At 41.7% G+C, this 19,506-nt stretch overlaps 1 protein-coding gene across 3 annotated transcripts in view; it reads left to right on the top strand.

Moving 5' to 3' along the window:
- Positions 1–19,506, top strand: part of TMEM178A (transmembrane protein 178A) — a 205,050-nt gene that overhangs the window by 16,203 nt on the left and 169,341 nt on the right. For all 3 annotated transcript variants that reach the window (XM_070429096.1, XM_070429095.1, XM_070429097.1), the window contains one exon: positions 2,479–2,607. The gene's annotated coding sequence lies outside the window, so the exon portion shown is untranslated. The remainder of the gene's footprint in view (positions 1–2,478; positions 2,608–19,506) is intronic.

Here is a 19,506-nt window from a genome sequence, read left to right on the forward strand (position 1 = left end):
TAAAGTGAGTTTTTGTCTGTATCACAGGACATCCCCCCACCCCGAGTTCTCGAGCTAGAAATCTGGTAATGGTATGTTCCAGTCGATGCCCTGTTGTCCCATCAAATATTTCCCCCTTTGAGCCTTCCAAATTCCATCACAGGTGTCATCTTTCTTCTAGTTTTGAAGGTTCAGAATCGTACCCATCCTTCATTCCTCTCATCTTCTCCACAGCCAGTTAATTACACATCTTATGGATCTTCTTTCCTTCAATTTCCTTTCTCAAAATTGTGCTGTTCATACACTTGCTGTGATCCCTCATCATTCCTATTTTAGACCATTCCCGTGTTTCCCAGTGAAGCTGGATCGTTAAATGTGGCAATAGTTTGATGTGTTTGTGTCAAAAATTGTGATTTGGATACCCCTCCCCACCTAAAAACCCCTAATATAAATCTTTGTAGCATCGGTACTTTTTCCCTGCTCCATTCTCTCTCCTACCAAGGAGGAAGAATCCTTTGTTTTATGGGTAAAACATCAAAACTGGTATGTTGTGCTGATCTGAGTAATGGTTTTGGTCCAGAAAGATATGCTAGAAAGAGCAAAAAGCTCTTCACAAGAAAATAACTAATTTGAGCTGAAGATTAAAGGATGAGGAGGAACTATTTTGGCAACCCAGGGGGAAGCTCAAGTGAAATAGAAGCAAAATACAGCAGAGGTGCATGTGTGCGTGCGTGCGTGTGTGCGTGCGTGCGTGCGTGTGTGTGTGTGTGTGTGGTCTGTGAAAAGTCAAAGTTGCTGTAAGCGAGAGAGAGGAGAGAGATGAGGCTGGACAGAAAAGCCTTATCCTCCAAGTCAAGGACTGTTATTTGGGGTGTCATGGAAGCATTGGAAGTGGGGATGGAGTCACATGACCACATTGGGGGAGGGAGGAATGGGTATGGGTTGGGGGTTCTAATGAGATTGTGGTTGCTTCTCTGTGCTACATCCTTAGGACTGCTTGTGACACCCAGAATTGCTGAACAGGCAGTCTCTGGGGAAGGAGTAGAGGGCCCGGCCTCAGAAAGGGGGCTCCTGAGACAGTAGGAATGTGTTTCCCAGGTGGGGGGCGGGACTGACCCATGGTTTAGACCAGAGGAGCTAACATCACAGCTGGAAGATGACTGAGTGGGTTATTATAACTAAACTAGAGGCCTGGTGCACGAAATTCGTGCACTCGGGGAGGGGGGCCCCCCAGCCTGGCCTGTGCCCTCTCACAGTGCGGGAGCCCCATGATCGATCGCCCCAAAGAGGTAGGCTGGAGCCAGGGGTCCCACCTCCACGGCGGGCATGGGGCTGCAGGAAGCCCGGGTGGAAGCCGCACAGAGTGGCTGCCGGGCCCCACCCCCGCGGTGCATGCAGTCATGTTGTGAGGGCACCATGGCATGACGCTGTGAGGACCACCTAGGCTTTTATTAGTAAGATGGGGTTTCATAGATGAAGACCCGAACTGAGTCATGTTGAAATCCAGCCCCCTCATTTCACGGCTCTTACTTGTGAAATTCCCGTGGGGCCCCTCAGGGCCCGTCTGAAATGCCAGCTTCTCTCTGAAGTGTTCCGGTTAGCCCCCAGCTGGGAGGTATCTCTTTCTCATTAGCAGCTCTGTAACTTGCGGTTTACAGCTTTGTATTTCTTCCTCCTGATGTGTGATATCTCTGAAGATTGTCTTGCTCATCATCGTATCTCCAACATCACCTGTCACTCTGCTCTGTATACACCTTCTACTAAAGAAAGAATAGCTGAACTGAATCCTACAGGATTTAATAAATAAGAACCTTAAATAATGAAATAGTTCAAGGAATTTGAATATTTCAATGCTTCATCCATACAAAGTCTGAATATTCATGCAAATATTTGAAGAAAAGAACAAAAGCTTATCTAATAATTCAATATACTGCTCTTTATTTTGGTCCATAAAAGGGGATCTCGGGCTTAGTTTTGGTGGTAAGCTCAGCTCCAGGAGCTTTGACATGCAGATTATATTAATTACATCACAAGTACATTTGAAAACTGAAAGGAAGCATTTTCCAAAAGGCATATTCCAAATTTATGCCTTTTCAAAGGAAGTGTCATTTGCAGAAAAACTGAATCACACCGTGAAATATGTGGCATTTCTTTCAGTTTCCACTCTCTTTCATACTAGTGATAGGCTCATGTGATATGTAGAAATGTGCTTAATCAAATTTAGCCTGACTTCTCAAGTCAAGAAAATGTATATGTGGTATTTCTGAGATAAGAAAGGGCACAGTCTTTTTTTAAGCACACAGATCTCCTATGCTGCTGCATTTGTCTTATTCCCTTATTTGAAAATTTGGCTTTGTTTATAAATCTACAAATTCCTATTCATGTAGAGCAGGACTAGAATAGCCTGGAATCCTATGGAGCTGAATGGTATTTTAGAGTGTGAGTCTCATTTTCTCTTCAATAAAGATCATGATACTATCATTTGTATTCATTTTCTAGTGCGCACATTCGGGATGACCCACTTGGGAACGGGGCCGAGTTCTGGTGCAAGCCTTCTACTTCCTGAGCTGTGTGATGTTGAGCAAGTCACTTAACCTTGGAAGTAAAGTGACCTTTCACACCTTAAAAGTAACTTTTTTAAGTTATTGCCTAAAATAGCATGACTCTGTAGTTTAAGTATAATCAACTTGAATGTTTGATGCTTTCTTTGAAAATTAAAAAAAAAATGTTAGTGGCCATAATAAATGCCAACTACTGAGCCCTGAGTCATATTTTTAAAATAGTGTAAGACAGGAAGAGAGGGTCAGGAGGTCCCTTCCTTTATTTGAATTTTATGTGGGATGTGTTTGCCTGAGGTAGCACATGCCCAGTGCTAGGAGTCTGTAGATGCTACCAGAATGAGAGGAGATAGAGAAAAGGATAATGAAATTTTCTTAATTTGAAAAAAAAAAAAAAGCAAAACAGAAATGAGTTTTTAATTTTATTGCAAATAACTTGCAGGACTGGAAATAATTAAACTGTCACACATTTCAATGTTAATAAACACAATGCAGAAGGATCAGTTACAGCATAGTAATTTACTGAGATTATAAAGAGTATATCATTTTTAAGAGCTCATTTTAAGGGTTGTAGATTTTTAAACCAATTTACTCATTTTCTCTTTTGTTCTTTTGTTTCTTTGTCTTTTGTTCTGAGAAGCTTTCAGAGATTTATGCAGGAAATCATGTTATCGCTTTTGTGATGTGTTAAAATGGAAAGAAAATTTAACTGTAATAAGAAAAGTCATACTAAAATGCGGAGAACTTCATACTAAATACAGATTAGATATGATGTATATAGATTATTTATTATGATTTTTAAAATTCAAATGTTTAAGATACAGATGTTTTTATTGTAACACATACAATAAAAACAAGGTATTTGGGTTGGAATTTAAGTATTATGTGTATATTCATATAGTACATTTACATGCAAATGCCTATTTATAATACATGCTACATATTATGTATATATAGTATACACATCTATATATGTTGGAATTCTTATCTATTCTAAAGAAAGAAATGCTATATTTTAAAATATTTAGCATTCAGTTAACTCTGAAAAAAATCACATTGTTTCTTGGCTTTTTGTTACTTCCTGTTGGCTGATGGCAATGATTCATTATCATGTAATATAATACATAGGGCTTCCAGTATCACATGACAAATTTGAATGGGTATATAAAAAATCTGAAACACTATTCTTAGTTTGAAAATGTAACACTCAACAGAAGCTTATTTATTAGAGAATTTGGTGTCACTAAAAAGTAAATGGTTTGATTTCAGTAATTGTAACACTCCAAAAGAATTGATCCTCAGTGAGGAAATGTGACTGAATTTTACTTCTTATTATTTTATAGCGTATACCAGAGGCCCGGTGCATGAATTTGTGCGCAGGTGGGGTCCCTCTGTGTGGCCTGCAGGGATCGGGCCGAAACCCACAGTCCAATGCCACCTGCAACTCCTACCTGTCTCTCCCGCTCATCCTGGCCCCACTGGGCCTGCCGCGGGCTCATGCCCAATCAGTCCCCATCGGGAGAGGCTCGTGCTGCCACAGCCATGAGCCCTGTGTCTGGCGCCCTCCCAAGGGGAGTGGCCTGCGGGATCGGGCTGAAACCAGCTCTTCGACATCCCCCAAGGGGTCCTGGATTGTGAGAGGGCGCAGGCCAGGCTGAGGGACCCCACCAGTGCACGATTGGGCCGAGGAGGGACTACGGGAGGGCTCCAGGGCATGTCCAGCCCATCTCATTCGGTCCTGATCAGCCAGACCCCAGCAGCAAGCTAACCTACCGGTCGGAACATCTGCCTCCTGGTGGTCAGTGTACGACATAGCGACTGGTCGACCAGTTGACTGCCACCTGATGGTCAGTGCACGTCATAGCAAGCGGTTAAACATCCCTAGTATATCATTAGCATATTACGTTTTGATTGGTTGCTCGGTTGTTCTGCCGTTCAGTCTATTTGCATATCACCCTTTTATTATATAGGATGTAAAAACAAACAAAGCCTTTGAAGTTACTGTATTGTCTCTTTTTGCAAATAGATAACTTTCATTATATGTGCTGAAATGTTTTCTTAACATTGGGCTTATTTGGTACAGGAACTCATTTTAAAGTTGGAAAAGCAAAGTCCCAAATGATTAACTTCAGAGGGAAAAAGAGTAAACAGAAATACAAACACAAAAGAACAAATATCTTTGAATTAACAATCCTGTAATGAGAGTGGCAGAATCAGATGGACAAACATTTTAATAAAGAAGGTCTCAACAAAGTTTAATTTATGAATTTAATGATAATTCATGGAAATTAATGGAATTCAAGAGTGAAAAAATTTCTGCAATTATAGCATGAGAAAAATGAATAGAATTTTGTTAGAGAAACTGCTATTATTTTTGAAATGAAGAGTTCAGAATTAAGCCATAAGTTAGGACAAGAACAATGCCTGGTAAATAGAACCCAATAAATGTAAATTACCCTTGCTATAGATGGAAAATTTGTTTGATTTTATTCCCACAAGCCACCTCAAGAACCCCTACCAATAAAGTGAGTTACATCTTTGGGCTCAACTTTCTTTACCTGAATAACATCTTTGAGGCAATTAATCTTCATTTGGGGCTGGAAACATTTGCATTAGAAATTAATCTGTATCTTATTGTTGTATTTGATTTTACATGATCTTTATCTTGTTCCATTGAAATTGGTTTTTCAATAAGTTGATGTTTCAATAATACTGTCCTAATATATAAAACCCTGGGTCCCTCACAACTGGAGGCTCGATCAACTGGAAGTCAGTCCTGCAGTCAGCGCTGGGTTGCTGTGGCGACCCAGCGCTGACTGCTGTAGCTGCAGGCGCGATGACCCAGCACTGACTGCTGAGGGGGCTGCGAATCAGGCCTGGAGAGAGGCCTAAAGAGAGAAGCAGGGTCTGATCCGTAGCCTGTGTGGCAGCTTTTGATCAGCACTTGTCTCTCTCTATCTCTTCTGGCTGGGCCAGCAGCCAGGCCTCCATTTCTCTTCAGGCCTTCACTGGGGCTGCTGATCAGCCCTGTCTTTCTATTCAGGCCCTGTTGATAGGCCCAGAGACGCTGACTGGCATAGAAACTGACCAATAAGAACCAAATCTGGGTGAACTGTGAGAAGCCAATGGCTGCCTAGGAGGCAGAGCTTTTGACGCTGACTGGCATAGAAACTGACCAATCAGAACCAAATTGGCCAGCAGAGGAGGGCAGTTGGGGGCGAGATCAGGCTAGCAGGGGAGGGCAGTTAGGGATGATTAAGCAGGCAGCAGCAGGGGTGATCAGGCTGGCAGGGAAGGGCAGTTGGGGGCAAGATCAGGCTGGCAGGGGAGGGCAGTTGGGGGTGAGATCAGGTTGGCATGGGAGGGCAGTTGGGGGCAACCAGGCCCGCAGGGGAGGGCAGTTGGGGGTGAGATCAGGCCGGCAGGGGAGGGCAGTTAGGGGTGATCAAGCAGGCAGAGGCAGTTGGGGGCGAGATCAGGCCGGCAGGGGAGAGCAGTTGGGGGAGAGATCAGGCTGGCAGGGGAGGGCAGTTAGGGGCTATCAGGCAGGCAGGCAGATGAGCAGTTAGGAGCCAGCAGTCCCAGATTGAGAGAGGGATGTCCGACTGCTGGTTTAGGCGTGCAGGCTGGGCTGAGGGAACCCCCCTCCATGCACGAATTTCGTGCACCAGGCCACTAGTCAAAACATAAAATACAATAACGTTCTGAACTTGAACTTGAACTTGCACTTGGCCATGGTTCAGAAATGTAAATGATAAACCAAGTAGGGCCTAGATTAATAGTTCTCCTCCCCAAAGGGTTAAGGGACTTTAAGGTTTCTTTTCTTTTTTTTTTTTTTTTTTTTTAGTGTATTTTTATTGACTTCAGAGAGGAAGGGAGAGGGAGAGAGAAATAGAAACATCAATGATGAGAGAGAATCATTGATCGGTGGCAACCTTCCTAAGGAACACTTCCAAGTCCCACACTGGGGATGGAGCCTGCAACCTGGGTATGTGCCCTGACCAGGAATTGAACCGTGACCTTCTGGTTCATAGGCTGATGCTCAACCACTGAGTCACTCTGGCTGGGTGGCTTTAAGATTTCTACATAGATTTACTTCAGAGGTATTCTAGAGATTCTTTCCCTTTGCTTGGCTCATTTCCTTCTTGTTAAGATTCTATTTCCTTTCTCTTCCTCTTCACTCTGTTACTTAACATAGCCCCCAATTATGGTGTAGCCCACATAAACCACTGCTTTCAGTGAACATATTCATCTTGAGATAACTGAAGATTTGGGGGCATATGTGTTACATATGTGCCTATTAATTCTTTGCTTCCTTCCCCACTTCTGACATAATAAGCTTTCACATTTGGCACCACATTTTCTTGCTACCATCCTGACACTGAAACAGCAGCCTGAATTTCAGCCAACATTCAGCCACAATGTAGTCTTAAAACAATAAGTACTGTATTTACTTTTTGTTCTTGACCCTTGGTTTAGTAATGAGGAGTCTCGGAAGAAAATGAACCTCTTTTACTCTTTCAAGTATGATGCAATAGACTGAATGTTTGTGTCCCCCAAATTCATATGTTGAAACCTAATTCCCAGTGTGCTAGTCTTTAGAGGTGGGGCCTTTGGAAGGTGATTAGGTCATGAGGGTGGAACTGTCATGACTACATCATCATGGAGCCCTTATAGGAGACTCCAGAGAGCTCTCTTGCCCCTTGCCCATGTGAAGACACAGCAAGAAGACTGCCATCTATGAACCAGGAAGTGGGCTCTCACTGACATTGAATGTGCTGCCACCTTGATCTTGGACTTCCCAACCGTCAGAACTGGGAGAGATAGATTTCTGTTGTTTGTAATCCACCCCGTCTATGGTATTCTGTTGCAGAATGGACGAAAACATTTGGTGACTGTGTGGGTCTCTCTAGGGTATAGTGAATCAGGCAGCTCTTATTCCATTCTTTTCCCTACTTCCTATCCATTCCCTTGCCTGGCAGAGAGGGATCTTTGCTGCTTGGATGTCATACATACATTTGGACAGCCGCTCCAGGCTGTTTCCAAATCTCACTCCCTCTACTAATCCCTTCACATCCTAAAGCCAGGATTTGACTCCTCACAATCCCTCCCCTCCTGAAGTTCTATGTAATTCCATCTATATTTAAATGCTGGTTAAGAGTTGTAATGGAGGGTGATTCGACTGTGAACCTTGATGGATTCAGAATCTTTTCCAAATAGTCAATCAGGCCTCATGGACCACCTTCATTTTTTTTTTTTCATTTTCAAATGAAGAGAATGAAGTAGGTAATTAAGGATAAATTCCTTATGTGGGACAACCTGGGAAGCCTGTGACTGCCAATATGAGACCAGGGGTCTCCAGGAAATTCGACAGAAATGCATCTCTGCCCAGTTGTCTCTTGGATGCCCATCCCCATCATGTCATTTGCTTTGATAACTACTATCTCCCGCCTTCATTTCAGACGAGGACATTAAAACCCTAGTAAAGGCTAAATAACTTAAGAGCAGGACCCACAAAGCAAATTAGAGTTCCATCCTTATCTGTTCACACTTTTCCCTAACAATTCTCGCTTGCTGCCTTCCTGTTACATGCCTGGTCAACACAGAAAGACGAGGATTGTGGCAGATTCTGGTCTCTTAGTGCCATACACTTTCTTCATATTAATGCTATTAATCATCTGCTGTCAAATTTGTCCTGGTGAGATTAGCAAATCCTGCAATGCCTTTATGGAGCACTGTGCATGCACTGCGGTTTATTAGATTCTATTTGGGGAAACTGAAAGAAAAAGTTATGGCCCCTGCCACATAGTATCTTATACTCTAATTAGGAAACCAAGTGCACAGAAAATGATCTTAAAAAATATATATATATATATATATTTTATTAATTTCAGAAAGGAAAGGAGAGGGAGAGAGAGAAATAGAAACATCAATGATGAGAGAGAATCATTGATTGGCTGCCTCCTGCATGCTCCCCTACTGGGGATCCAGCCCACAACCTGGGCATATGCCCTGACCTGGAATCAAACCGTGACCTCCTGCTTCATAGGTCAATGCTCAACCACTGAGCCATGCAGGCTGGGCAGAAAATGATCTTTACAAATATGTACATGACAACATATTCCCTTCATCTTGATGAACCTGTTTTCCTTTCTAATGGTCTTACCTTTTCCACAGCATTCCCATTACATCCAGAAACTCTTTTAATGTGACCCCTCAAAATAAGCTATATTTTGCTCTCAAAAGTAGAGTCAAACTGCCCTGACCAGTTTGGCTCAGTGGATAGAGCGTCAGCCTGCGGACTCAAGGGTCACAGGTTCAATTCCTGTCAAGGGCATGTACCTGGGTTGCGGGCACATCCCCAGTAGGGGATGTGCAAGAGGCAGCTGATCGATGTTTCTCTCTCATCGATGTTTCTAACTCTCTATCCCTCTCCCTTCCTCTCTGTAAAAAATCAATAAAATATATTAAAAAAAAAAGTAGAGTCAAACAAGAATCTATCTCTCCCACATTTCCTTGGCATATGTTTGCAGTCCATTAGCAACTTTTTTGTTTCCAATCTTTCATAAGGTGGAAACTAGGTTTTCATTGGTAGACATTCTGGGCCATTTTGAATTGGCTGGATTCCAGGGGCTAGTCTCACAGTGGGGACTCAAATACATCCTTTCTCTGGCTGCTTCGGCGTGAGGGCCTCCAGGCAGCCTAAAGTTCTCTTCTTCTCCCATGGCTGCTTCCTTCTACTCCTCCTGGTGGATGGAGCCGGCCCAGGGTGAGGACATTCCATTGGACAGCAGTGCAGGGCATGGTTAGCTGCTCAAGGTGGGAGTCTGCCTTTTGGGAAGTTCTTCTTTTCAGAAGCCAGAGAGGTAAGGAGTCAGATTCCCAGCCTGCAAACAGCCAGCCTGGGAATGTTGTGGCCTCACCACATAACAAAGAAACAGAATTTCCAGAGGATGAGGCCTAGAAATCAGGATTTTAAAAAGATTCCCAGGTGATTCTAATGTGCAGCCAAGGTTGAGAACCACTGCTCTACATAGACTTGAAGAATAATGAATCAGATACTGTACCGATTTCTTAATCCTTCTCCATATATTATCTGACACTCACAGGACACTTAATATATATTTAGTACTATATAAAGTGCTTTGCATGTATCAATCAACTCATTTAGCCCTTGCAATGCCCTATGAGATGGGCACTATTATTAACCCATTTTCCGGTCAGGAAACCAAGTCACAAGTTTAATTAGGTTATCAAATACCGCATAGTAAGTGGTAGAGCCAGGATTCATGCTTGGTCTGGCTCCAGAGTCTGTGTTCAGTCCCATTCCTAGTCCAACAATTCACAAACGTATCACCCTCTTCTGGACATACTTTAAGTTTTCCATATATAAGGGGGAGCCCTTAAAGTGGGAACCCAACTTGAAAATAATGTTCCAGAGGTGTGACTGACCAGCCTGTGAAGATCATTGTGATATTGACTCATCATTGCATTAGCTGCCCTGTCAACTTGTGTGCCTTCTATAAATTTGATCATTACAGCCAGCTCGTTCTCAAGAGTAGCTGTAGGATCCCAAGGCAGCTGTGGTTTGGGCTTTTTGTTGTTGTTGTTTTTTGGTGTGGTTTTTTTCTTCTTGTTTTTTACAAGTAGAGGCAGCAAAGGGCAGCTGAGGTCAACAGCTTTAGCTGATCACTGAGGCAGCAAGAGAAACAGCTCCAAGACAAACACTTTGTTCATTGTGTAACCTGAGGGGAGAGAGCAGGCTGGAAGGGCTGAGCCAGGCAGGGGTGAGGGTGAAACAGGATACAGGGCAGGAGAAAGTTGGTGGCTGGTTAGGGCAGAAAGCAAAGTAGAGAGGCCAAAGCAAATTGGCATCTTATAAATGAGCTAAGTCTGGATCAAGGAAGCCAGAGATCCATTCACTCATTTAATAAATATTCATTGACAACCCCCTAAATTCCAGCAGGCGACATGCTGGTGATCCAGTGATGAATAAGACAGACCCGGCCCCTGCCCTAAAGGAATTCTAATCTTATGGGGAGACTGACAAGGCTAAACCTAAACCAAACAAGGTTTCAGAAAAATAAACTGGTACAGCCTGTAATGAATGTTGTGAAGGAAAACAAAGGTCAGAGATGGTGAAACCAAGAGGCACTCTACTTTAGGGAGGGTGGTCAAGGAAGACCTTCAGCTGAGACCTAAAATCAGACAAGTTAGGCTTGTGAAGAGGGCATTCTGGGCAAGAACCAGCTGTGCAGAAGCCCAAGAGTGGGAAAGAACTTGTCATGGAAGGGAGGACCTGGAGGATTTTGGGAATCCACACGCATCCATTGGGAATAGGTACAACCTGACATAAAGATTAAACCTGTGAATAGCTGATACAAAACAAAATCAATTGCCTTTGACAGGTAGGTCCATTGTTACCTGGAATATTATGTTGAATTCTTGATATATCAGAGTGTCGAGGCTCAGGAATGATTTGGCTGCCATAGCCTCTGACCTTGGGAGATACTTTCAGGCAAGGTCCAATCGGTTATTTGGCCTTTTTTGGAGTTAAAGGGACAGCTCTGAGTTTCAAGAGTCTCATGGAGGTGCCAACAACCCTTCCTTTCTCTTCTCTCCCTTCCTCCCAAGTTAAAATCTTACACATGTAGTTAAAATCCCTGTAACCAACCTATCTCTTTCCTTCCCTGCTATCCTCAGAGGTAAAACCTATCCTAAATTTCAAGTTTTAAATTCTGTGCATTTTTTATACTTACACTATACATGTATCCGTAAACAACACATAGTGTTAATTTGCATGTTTTCCATCTATATTAAATGAATACATTCTATACTTTCTTCTCAAGTTCTCACTTGACATGTGTTGATACACATCTTCTAGTTTATTTAAACTGCGGTATGGTGTTCTATTGTATAAAAAGACCATGATTTATCCATTCTCTTATTGATGGATCTTTAAATTGTTTCCATTCTTTTTCTCTTATAAACAATGCAGGAATAAACATTCTTGTACATTTCTTCTCATGAGATATATATAACTAGGTATGGCATCACTGAGTTGCATCATAAGTATTTTGGACAGAATTTTCATGTTGATGGTGAAACAATCTGATTACTTAGAAAAAAGTGAGGTCAAGATAAGTGCTGGGAGAAACAGAATGTGAGGAATAGGAAATGAAATACTATGGAATAGTAGGTGAATTAGATATAGAATCCTATGCATTTTTTAAATCTTTTGAAAAAAAGTAGATTGAACATACAAGTAAATTGAGCAACCATTGAAAGCCACAGATATTCATCTACCTTTGAAATACTACCCTTTGTGTCAATGCTACTATGAAGCTATCTAGAACTTTCCTTTTTTATTCTGTGAAAATGGACTACTTCCTCCTTTGGGCCTCCATTCTATCTACCTCTATTATGTGATATATTGCACATTATATTTGCTATGGTTTATTTATATGTCCCTTTTAATCAGCTGCATGTTGTTTGAGGGTGGAGTTCACGTCCTATTTGCATCTCCAGGGTGTGGTAGTTATACTCTGAGGAACCAATGAAAGGTCCAAATCATAGAAAACCCTTGAGACATAGACTGGTTTTCTGATGACAGGATACTTTAGTGAGAATTAACTTAAAGTATGGAAAAGGTGGTTTGATCTTTTTTGTCTTCAATTGGACCTGCAAAAAGAAGTTTCATATAAAAGCTGATAAGAACGACTAAGAAAGCAGAGAAATCACTTGGAATTTGACTGTAAACACTTGCAATGGCTAATTAGTATGTACCGGTAGACAGTTAATGTTAGGAAAACTTTAATTTTACACATTGCCAAGAAATCACCTCTATAATACCTTCTATTCTCACTTAGGGATTTAATTCTTAATCAACCACTAGGATTTTCAAAACCCTTTATTCTTATAATCTGGGATACTGGCATTTTGTCTCATTATGATTGCTGATTAAATAAAAGAATTCTTCTAAAGTGCTTAGCACAATGTTTGGCAAATAGTAAGTACTGAATAAACATTAGCTTTATGATTACTAGCTGATTCCATACTTAGACTCCTCTCATTTATACCATGTGTTTCTTGGTATATATTTGAGGGAGCTCCTGTCTGTATGTTTGAAGTAGTGCATTAGTAAAGCTGCTATCTCAGGAAAAGTAAGGTATCTAAAAATTCAGATTTTAATTTAAGAAAATTTACAATTTTTTAAATAAAATTTTAAAAACTATGCCAATGTCCTCACCAGTGCAGCAACACACACACACACACACACACACACACACCACAGATATATAAATATTGGAAAGAAAGACAATAAATTGGAATTTGTTAAAAATGTACATTATCTTCACAGACAATCCAAGAGAGTCTACAGACAAAACTAATTAGAGTGTGTTTAAGATTTCTGAATATAAGATTAACATGCAAAAATTGATGCATATGAGCAGTAACAAATTAGAAAATGTGAAAAAAAATAGACTCTTCACAGAAGGAAGAATAATTTAAAATAGCTTAGACCAAAAAAAAAAAGGTGATAATTTGGCATTAACTCAGACTAATGGAATAGAACAGAGATCTCAGAAATACATGTAAGCATATGTGACTCTTATGTGTAAGAGGAGATACTGTGGGGGATATTAAGGGGAAAAGCTGAACTTTTTAAAAAAGGGTGATTAGATAAATAATTTTCCATATGGGAAAAAAGAAATTAGCTTCCTTACCTCATTCCATACATAAAACTAAAATCCAGTTAGATTATTAAAGACTTAAATATAGTAAAATAAAACTTAAAAACTAAAAATAAAACTAAAATAAAAATTCAGACCTTAAAATTAAGCAAATGCAGTAATGGAAAATTCTTGAATATTTTGTGGTTAAGTAAAAAAAAAAAAGGGATTATATATTATACATATATTTTTCAGACTGTAGAAAAGTCATTAGAACATTAGAAGAATGCTTATTCTTATCACATGAATTGCTTATTATGAGTAATATATCACATGCATCAAAGAAGGTGGTAGCTACTTTCATTTCCCCCAAACACCTTTTCAACAGTCAGTGTGAGGCAGCTGTGGTTGACCAGAAATGTATAAACCAGTGAGGTCCAACATAACGAGTACATGTTTACATTTTGACTCATGGTGCTCAGCAGGCTTTAATCATAGGGGAACAAGTAATACTACTCAGACTTTATTGTTTAATATTCCATTCATTTGTTTTCCAAGTTTGTTTCGGTCTGTGGGAAGGTTCCTTTCTGATGACAACATTAGTCCTGATTTCTGCAGTTTATCTTCATTTGCCATTTTGAGGTGGCTATGAAAAGCCTGTGACAAGCTCCTTATTTTCCAAATCTATGCATATAGGCCTCATTGAGTTGGCTTCATCCTAAATACATTTTGAAATCACATCAGCACTTTCAGATCAGCAAGTTATTTCTTAATAAATTACTGTCTTGATGTTAGATGCTATTTTAAATACATGAAAGAGAGCAGTTTCCAAGTGTGTGTGACTACTTTTAGGGAAGAGTAAACTGCAGCATTTAAATAAAGGTCCTAAATTTTTGTTATGCTGTCACTGGCTATTTGGATAACTAGCTGTATATGAGTTCGATTTGTACAAAAGTAATTTTCTAAAGCCAATTGTTGATACTTCAAAATATAACTCTAGTTCCTGGGAAAAACTGGGAAATGGAATGGCCATGTCTTCATAGCTAAAACAAATGAGAGGGTTGTAGCAATAAACTGAACCCATAGACAGGGCGTGAGAAGACTTTGAACCTTTTTATTTATTTATTTTTTTCTGAACTGATCAGATAATTTACTCAACTAATTTTGTCTAGTCATTTCCTCGTTCTAGAATTTTTTCCAGTCAAGTGAACAATATTGATGCATATAATTTGGATGGAAAAAAGTCCCTTTAAGAAACATCTGGATCAGCGGTTCTCAACCTGTGGGTCGCGACCCTTTTGGGGGTCAAACAACCCTTTCACAGGGGTCGCCTAAGACCATCCTGCATATCAGATATTTACATTACGATTCATAACAGTAGCAACATTACAGTTATGAAGTAGCAACGAAAATAATTTTATGGTTGGGTCACAACATGAGGAACTGTGTTTAAAGGGCCAGAAGGTTGAGAACCACTTATCTGGATAATACCTTGAATAAGCTTCCTCATTTAGGTCACAGAAATTTCTTCACAGAGAAACCAGTCAAAGATGATAACAGCCCCAGCCAGTGTGGGTCAGTTGGTTGGGCATCATCCCAGGCACCAAAATGTTGCCAGATTGATCCCCATCAGGGCTCATACAAGAATCAACCAATGTATACTAATAACTAGAGGCCCAGTGCGCAAAAATTTGTGCACTCGGGGTGGGGGGGTCCCTCAGCCCGGCCTGTACCCTCTCGCAGTCTGGGGACCCCTCGGAAGATGACCACCTGCTGGCTTAAGCCTGCTCCCTGGGGGATCAGGCCTAAGCTGGCAGTCAGACATCCCTCTGGCAGCCCGGGAGCCCTCGAGGGATGTCCACTTGCCAGCGGGGAGCAGGCCTAAGCTGCAGTCAAACATCCTTAGCGCTGCCATCAGCCTGGCTTGCGGCTGAGCAGAGCTCCCCCTGTGGAGCGCACACACCACCAGGGGGCAGCTCCTGCATTGAGCATCTGCCCCCTGGTGGTCAGTGTGTGTCATAGTGACCAGTCATTCCCAGTCATTCTGCTGTTAGGGTCAATTTGCATATTACCCTTTTATTATATAGGAGTGCCTGGCCAGCCTGGGTGAGGGGCTGATGGCTGTGTGTAGGCTGGCCACAGCCCCTTCAGGGTGGGGGTCCTGCTGGGGTGCCTGACCAGCCTGGGTGAGGGGCTGATGGCTGTTTGCAGGCTGGCCACAACCCTGAGCCACCCAAGCTCCCAGTGGAGGCTGGCTGGAAGCAGGTATCTGGGATTTATTTGTCTTCTGTAATTGAAACTTTGTTGCCATGAGCGGAGGCCTCAGCCGGCTCAGGGCTGGCGGGAAGCTTGACTTCCTCCATCACCTGGGCAACCAAGCCTCCTGCTTGCTCCAGCTCCGTGGCTGCCAGCTGCAATCTTGGTTGGGTTAATGTGCATATAGTCGCTCTGATTGGATGGTGGGCATGGCTTAGGGTGTAGCGAAGGTACGGTCAATGAGCATCTTTGTCTTTTATTAGTGTAGATAGCCTAGGTGGCATCACGTCCTCACGTTGTCACAAGATGGCCATCACAAGATGACTGTCACAAGATGGCTGCATGCACAGTGGAGGCGGGGCCCGGTGGCCGCTCCATGTGGTGAGGCCTGGGTGTCCCGCAGCTCTGTGCGGCACAGAGGAGGCTGGTCCTGGCGCAGAGGAGGCAGGTCCCGGCGGAGGAGGCGGGTTGCAGCAAGAGAGGGCAGTTGTGGGCTATCAGGCTGGCAGGGAAGGGCAGTTGTGGGTGATCAGGCCGGCAGGGGAGCCGTTAAGCATCAATCAGGCTGGCAGGGGAGCAGTTAGGGGGTGATCAGGCTGGCAGGCAGAAGTGGTTAGGGGCAATCAGGCAGGCAGGCAGGTGAGAGGTTAGGAGCCAGCAGTTCTGGATTGTGAGAGGGATCGGGCCTAAACCGGCAGTTGGACATACCCTGAGGAGTCCCAGATTGGAGAGGGTGCAGGCCCCTCTCTCTCTCTCTCTCTCTCTCTCTCTCTCTCTTCCTCTCTGTCTAAAATCAATAAATACAAAAAAAAAATTTGTTTTAAATCCCAGCCCATCTGGTGGTAGTACCAGAGAACTCTTATTCCTCCCTCCCTCTACAAAACACAGTTGATGCAGAGTGGAATAACTTTATGATCCTTTTGATAGTTGCTTTTTCAGAAAAGCTACAACACATGGGTTAAATGATGATTAAAAACATATCCAATAAGAATGCAATTGCATTTTCCTTAATATTTTCTTTTTCTGACATCTGGTTTTCTCTTTCCTCACTTGAGATATTTACAGAATTATACCATTAACCCTCTAACTCTCCTTTCTCCTCACTCTCCTCCTGCTCCCACATACCATTAACATAAAAGAATTTCCTTTCAAATTATGTAACCAACTTTATAACTCACATAGATTTTTATCACATATAAAAATTTATTAACCCAAATGATGACCACATTTTTGCCAAGATTCACCAGTTCTGAAGTTAGTTGCTAGTAAAACAGATTTCTCAATGGTTTGGTGAGATCAATGCTAAATTACCCAGAGCATGAATTACAATTACTGCCGATCCTGTTGGCCAATCCACCCAGCTGTCCACTGACCTTTCCAGTGACTTAAGAGAATTCAGCCAGAATGGACCCCCACAATCTGCATTGTGAGTTTATCTATGGGTAAGCCAGACTACAAATGCTGTGACCATACCAACAGAGGTTTAGGTGGTAACCCAAACAGGAATTCACAAAGAAAGCTCAGATGCACAATAGCTACATATACTACACTAGCTACCACATATGGACTGGTTTCTAAGTGTCAGACACCCATGCTAAGAAATTGTACATGCATTAATTAATTTATTCTTAGGTTTCATAGTCATTAACAACATGGACATAGACCCAAGTTCTGGGTCCTTGGGCAAGCAATGAAAACTGTGCTTCAGTTTCTATATCTATAAAATGGGAATAATACTACTTCACAGAGTTGAAGTGAGAAATGAGTTAGTTAAATTATACACAAAACCTTTAGTAAAGGCTTGGGTGCTGTCTGGGTGTGGAGACAGCACTCGCTATACCAGCCGTGGGCAAACTACGGCCCGCAGGCCGGATCCGGCCCGTTTGAAATGAATAAAACTAAAAAAAAAAAAAAAAAAAAAAAGACCGTACCCTTTTATGTAATGATGTTTACTTTGAATTTATATTAGTTCACACAAACACTCCATCCATGCTTTTGTTCCGGCCCTCCGGTCCAGTTTAAGAACCCATTGTGGCCCTCGAGTCAAAAAGTTTGCCCACCCCTGCACTATACTCAAGATATGTTGCCTTAATGTTTTAATTCTTCTAATGACCCATGAGATAGGTACAATCAATTATGATCATCATCTACAGTTTAGGAAATTGTTGCTTAGAAGTGGCATATGGCAGGGCCAGGCTTTGAAAATAGATTTGTTTGACTTCAAAACCTGTTCTCCTTATCACTGTGCTATTCTGACTCTCAGGACAAGACAGATAGAGTGTGAACCTAAGTTACCAAAAGAACGTATGGTGTTAGCTGCAAGGCCTTTTGCTGCCATGATACCACCTCCTATCTGCCCCCCCCCCCCACCCCCATGACTTCCTTGGGGGTGAATCCTTGCTGAGGGGCAGCACAAGAATTCTGGGGCTTCCTCCATCCAATTAGAATGTGAGTGATCCAAACCATCTTAGTGAAGGCTTACCTGTCACCAGGTGATTCCTGTGCTGGTGACAAAATGTACAAATGAAGAACAGGAGGGAGGGAGCCTTCCAGCCTCTCAGAACAGGCACATCCCCTGGCTGACATCAGCTGCAGAAATCCATAGCCACTCAGAGCCTCAAAGAAAACCACACAGCCCATCTTGTGTGTTGGACGATAATTTGAATTATTGTGCTTCCATTGCATATCTTCTCAAAAATATTATGCATTAGATAATTATCCCATTTAAGAAATGGGGAAACTAAGCTCAAAGAAATTAAGTCAATTATCCAAGGTTATTATACAGCTTGTAAATGGACTATCAGGATTAAATCCAGTTTCTATTTCTTAATCCAAAACCCATGTTCCCCTCACTCTTCAGGGATTGGGGATATTACAAATCATTATTTCTTCAGATCTTTTTTTTTTCTATTATCTTTTTATCATCTCATTTTTTGTTACTAATTTTATTCAAGAGCAAGAACATGAAATTCTTGGAGTAATAGTTGAAGTTAAATGTTCTAATTTAAGAGATGGCATTACTGGATTATTTGTAGATTATGTCTCCATTCTGTCTCTTCTTCTTAGTTCTTTGTCTATTTGACATCTGAATATTAGAATCTTTTTAGAGGATTTCAAACACACTCAGTTGTGTGAAAGTGCTAGTTAAAATTTACAGGCAGACATTTTTGTTCTCATAACTGCAGTAGAGGGAAGGAAGTAACTTTTGGGCTCGTGAAAATATACACTGCAATGGTTCACTCAGAATTCTCTGCAAAGTGTGGATAATTTCACAAGCAAAATAATCAATACAGTAGCAAAATTAGGAATGGTTATTGGCTTTACTATTTCAAGCTCACAGCAAATTATTCATCTTTATACCACAAAGCCCACGGGACAATTGAACTGTCTCCCCTGTCACTCTTCAGTGCCGCTGAAGGGACTGAAGCTTCATAAAGCTAGTCCTTCACTCCTAGCTCTGACTCTCCCTTTCCTATAGGTAGTGAACATGTTGCCTCCAGTAGATGTTTGTCCAATATTTTAATACCATCTCATCACTGTGATGACCAACAGATGTGTTCTGAAAATGTGTTCTGTGTAGGCCATCCCTGAAGTGCAGCATCAGGCCGCCTGTGGTTCAGATCCTGGCACTCGTACATATGGTGGCAGGAAGGGCAGGCGCCACAACCAACTTGAAACACAAGTGGGGACCTCGTTCTTTAATGTGGACATGCTTTTATTTTCCTCTACCAGCAAGGGTGGCTGATAACTGTCTTGCTTTACTTCCAGAAATATATGTCATATATATTTACAAAAATATGGCATATATAGCACATTTCAACTTTGAGAACATTGATTCCCATAACAAATCTAATCCAGGCATAAAACACATAACCACCAATATCTGCCAGGCCTCTCTCCAGTGACCACCCCACCTCCAATTTCATAAATAAATACTCTATAATACAAATAGTCTATAATATTTTGTCTACAGGAAACACCGTTGCGTTGTAGGAGTAGTAACTGTATTTATTTTTTTCCCCTTGAGTTATAAAATGCTT

The sequence above is a fragment of the Myotis yumanensis genome, unplaced genomic scaffold, assembly GCF_028538775.1.
Source record: "Myotis yumanensis isolate MYYU_CA2020_CCGP unplaced genomic scaffold, mMyoYum1.0.hap1 SCAF_11, whole genome shotgun sequence".
NCBI classification, from domain to species: Eukaryota; Metazoa; Chordata; class Mammalia; order Chiroptera; family Vespertilionidae; genus Myotis; species Myotis yumanensis.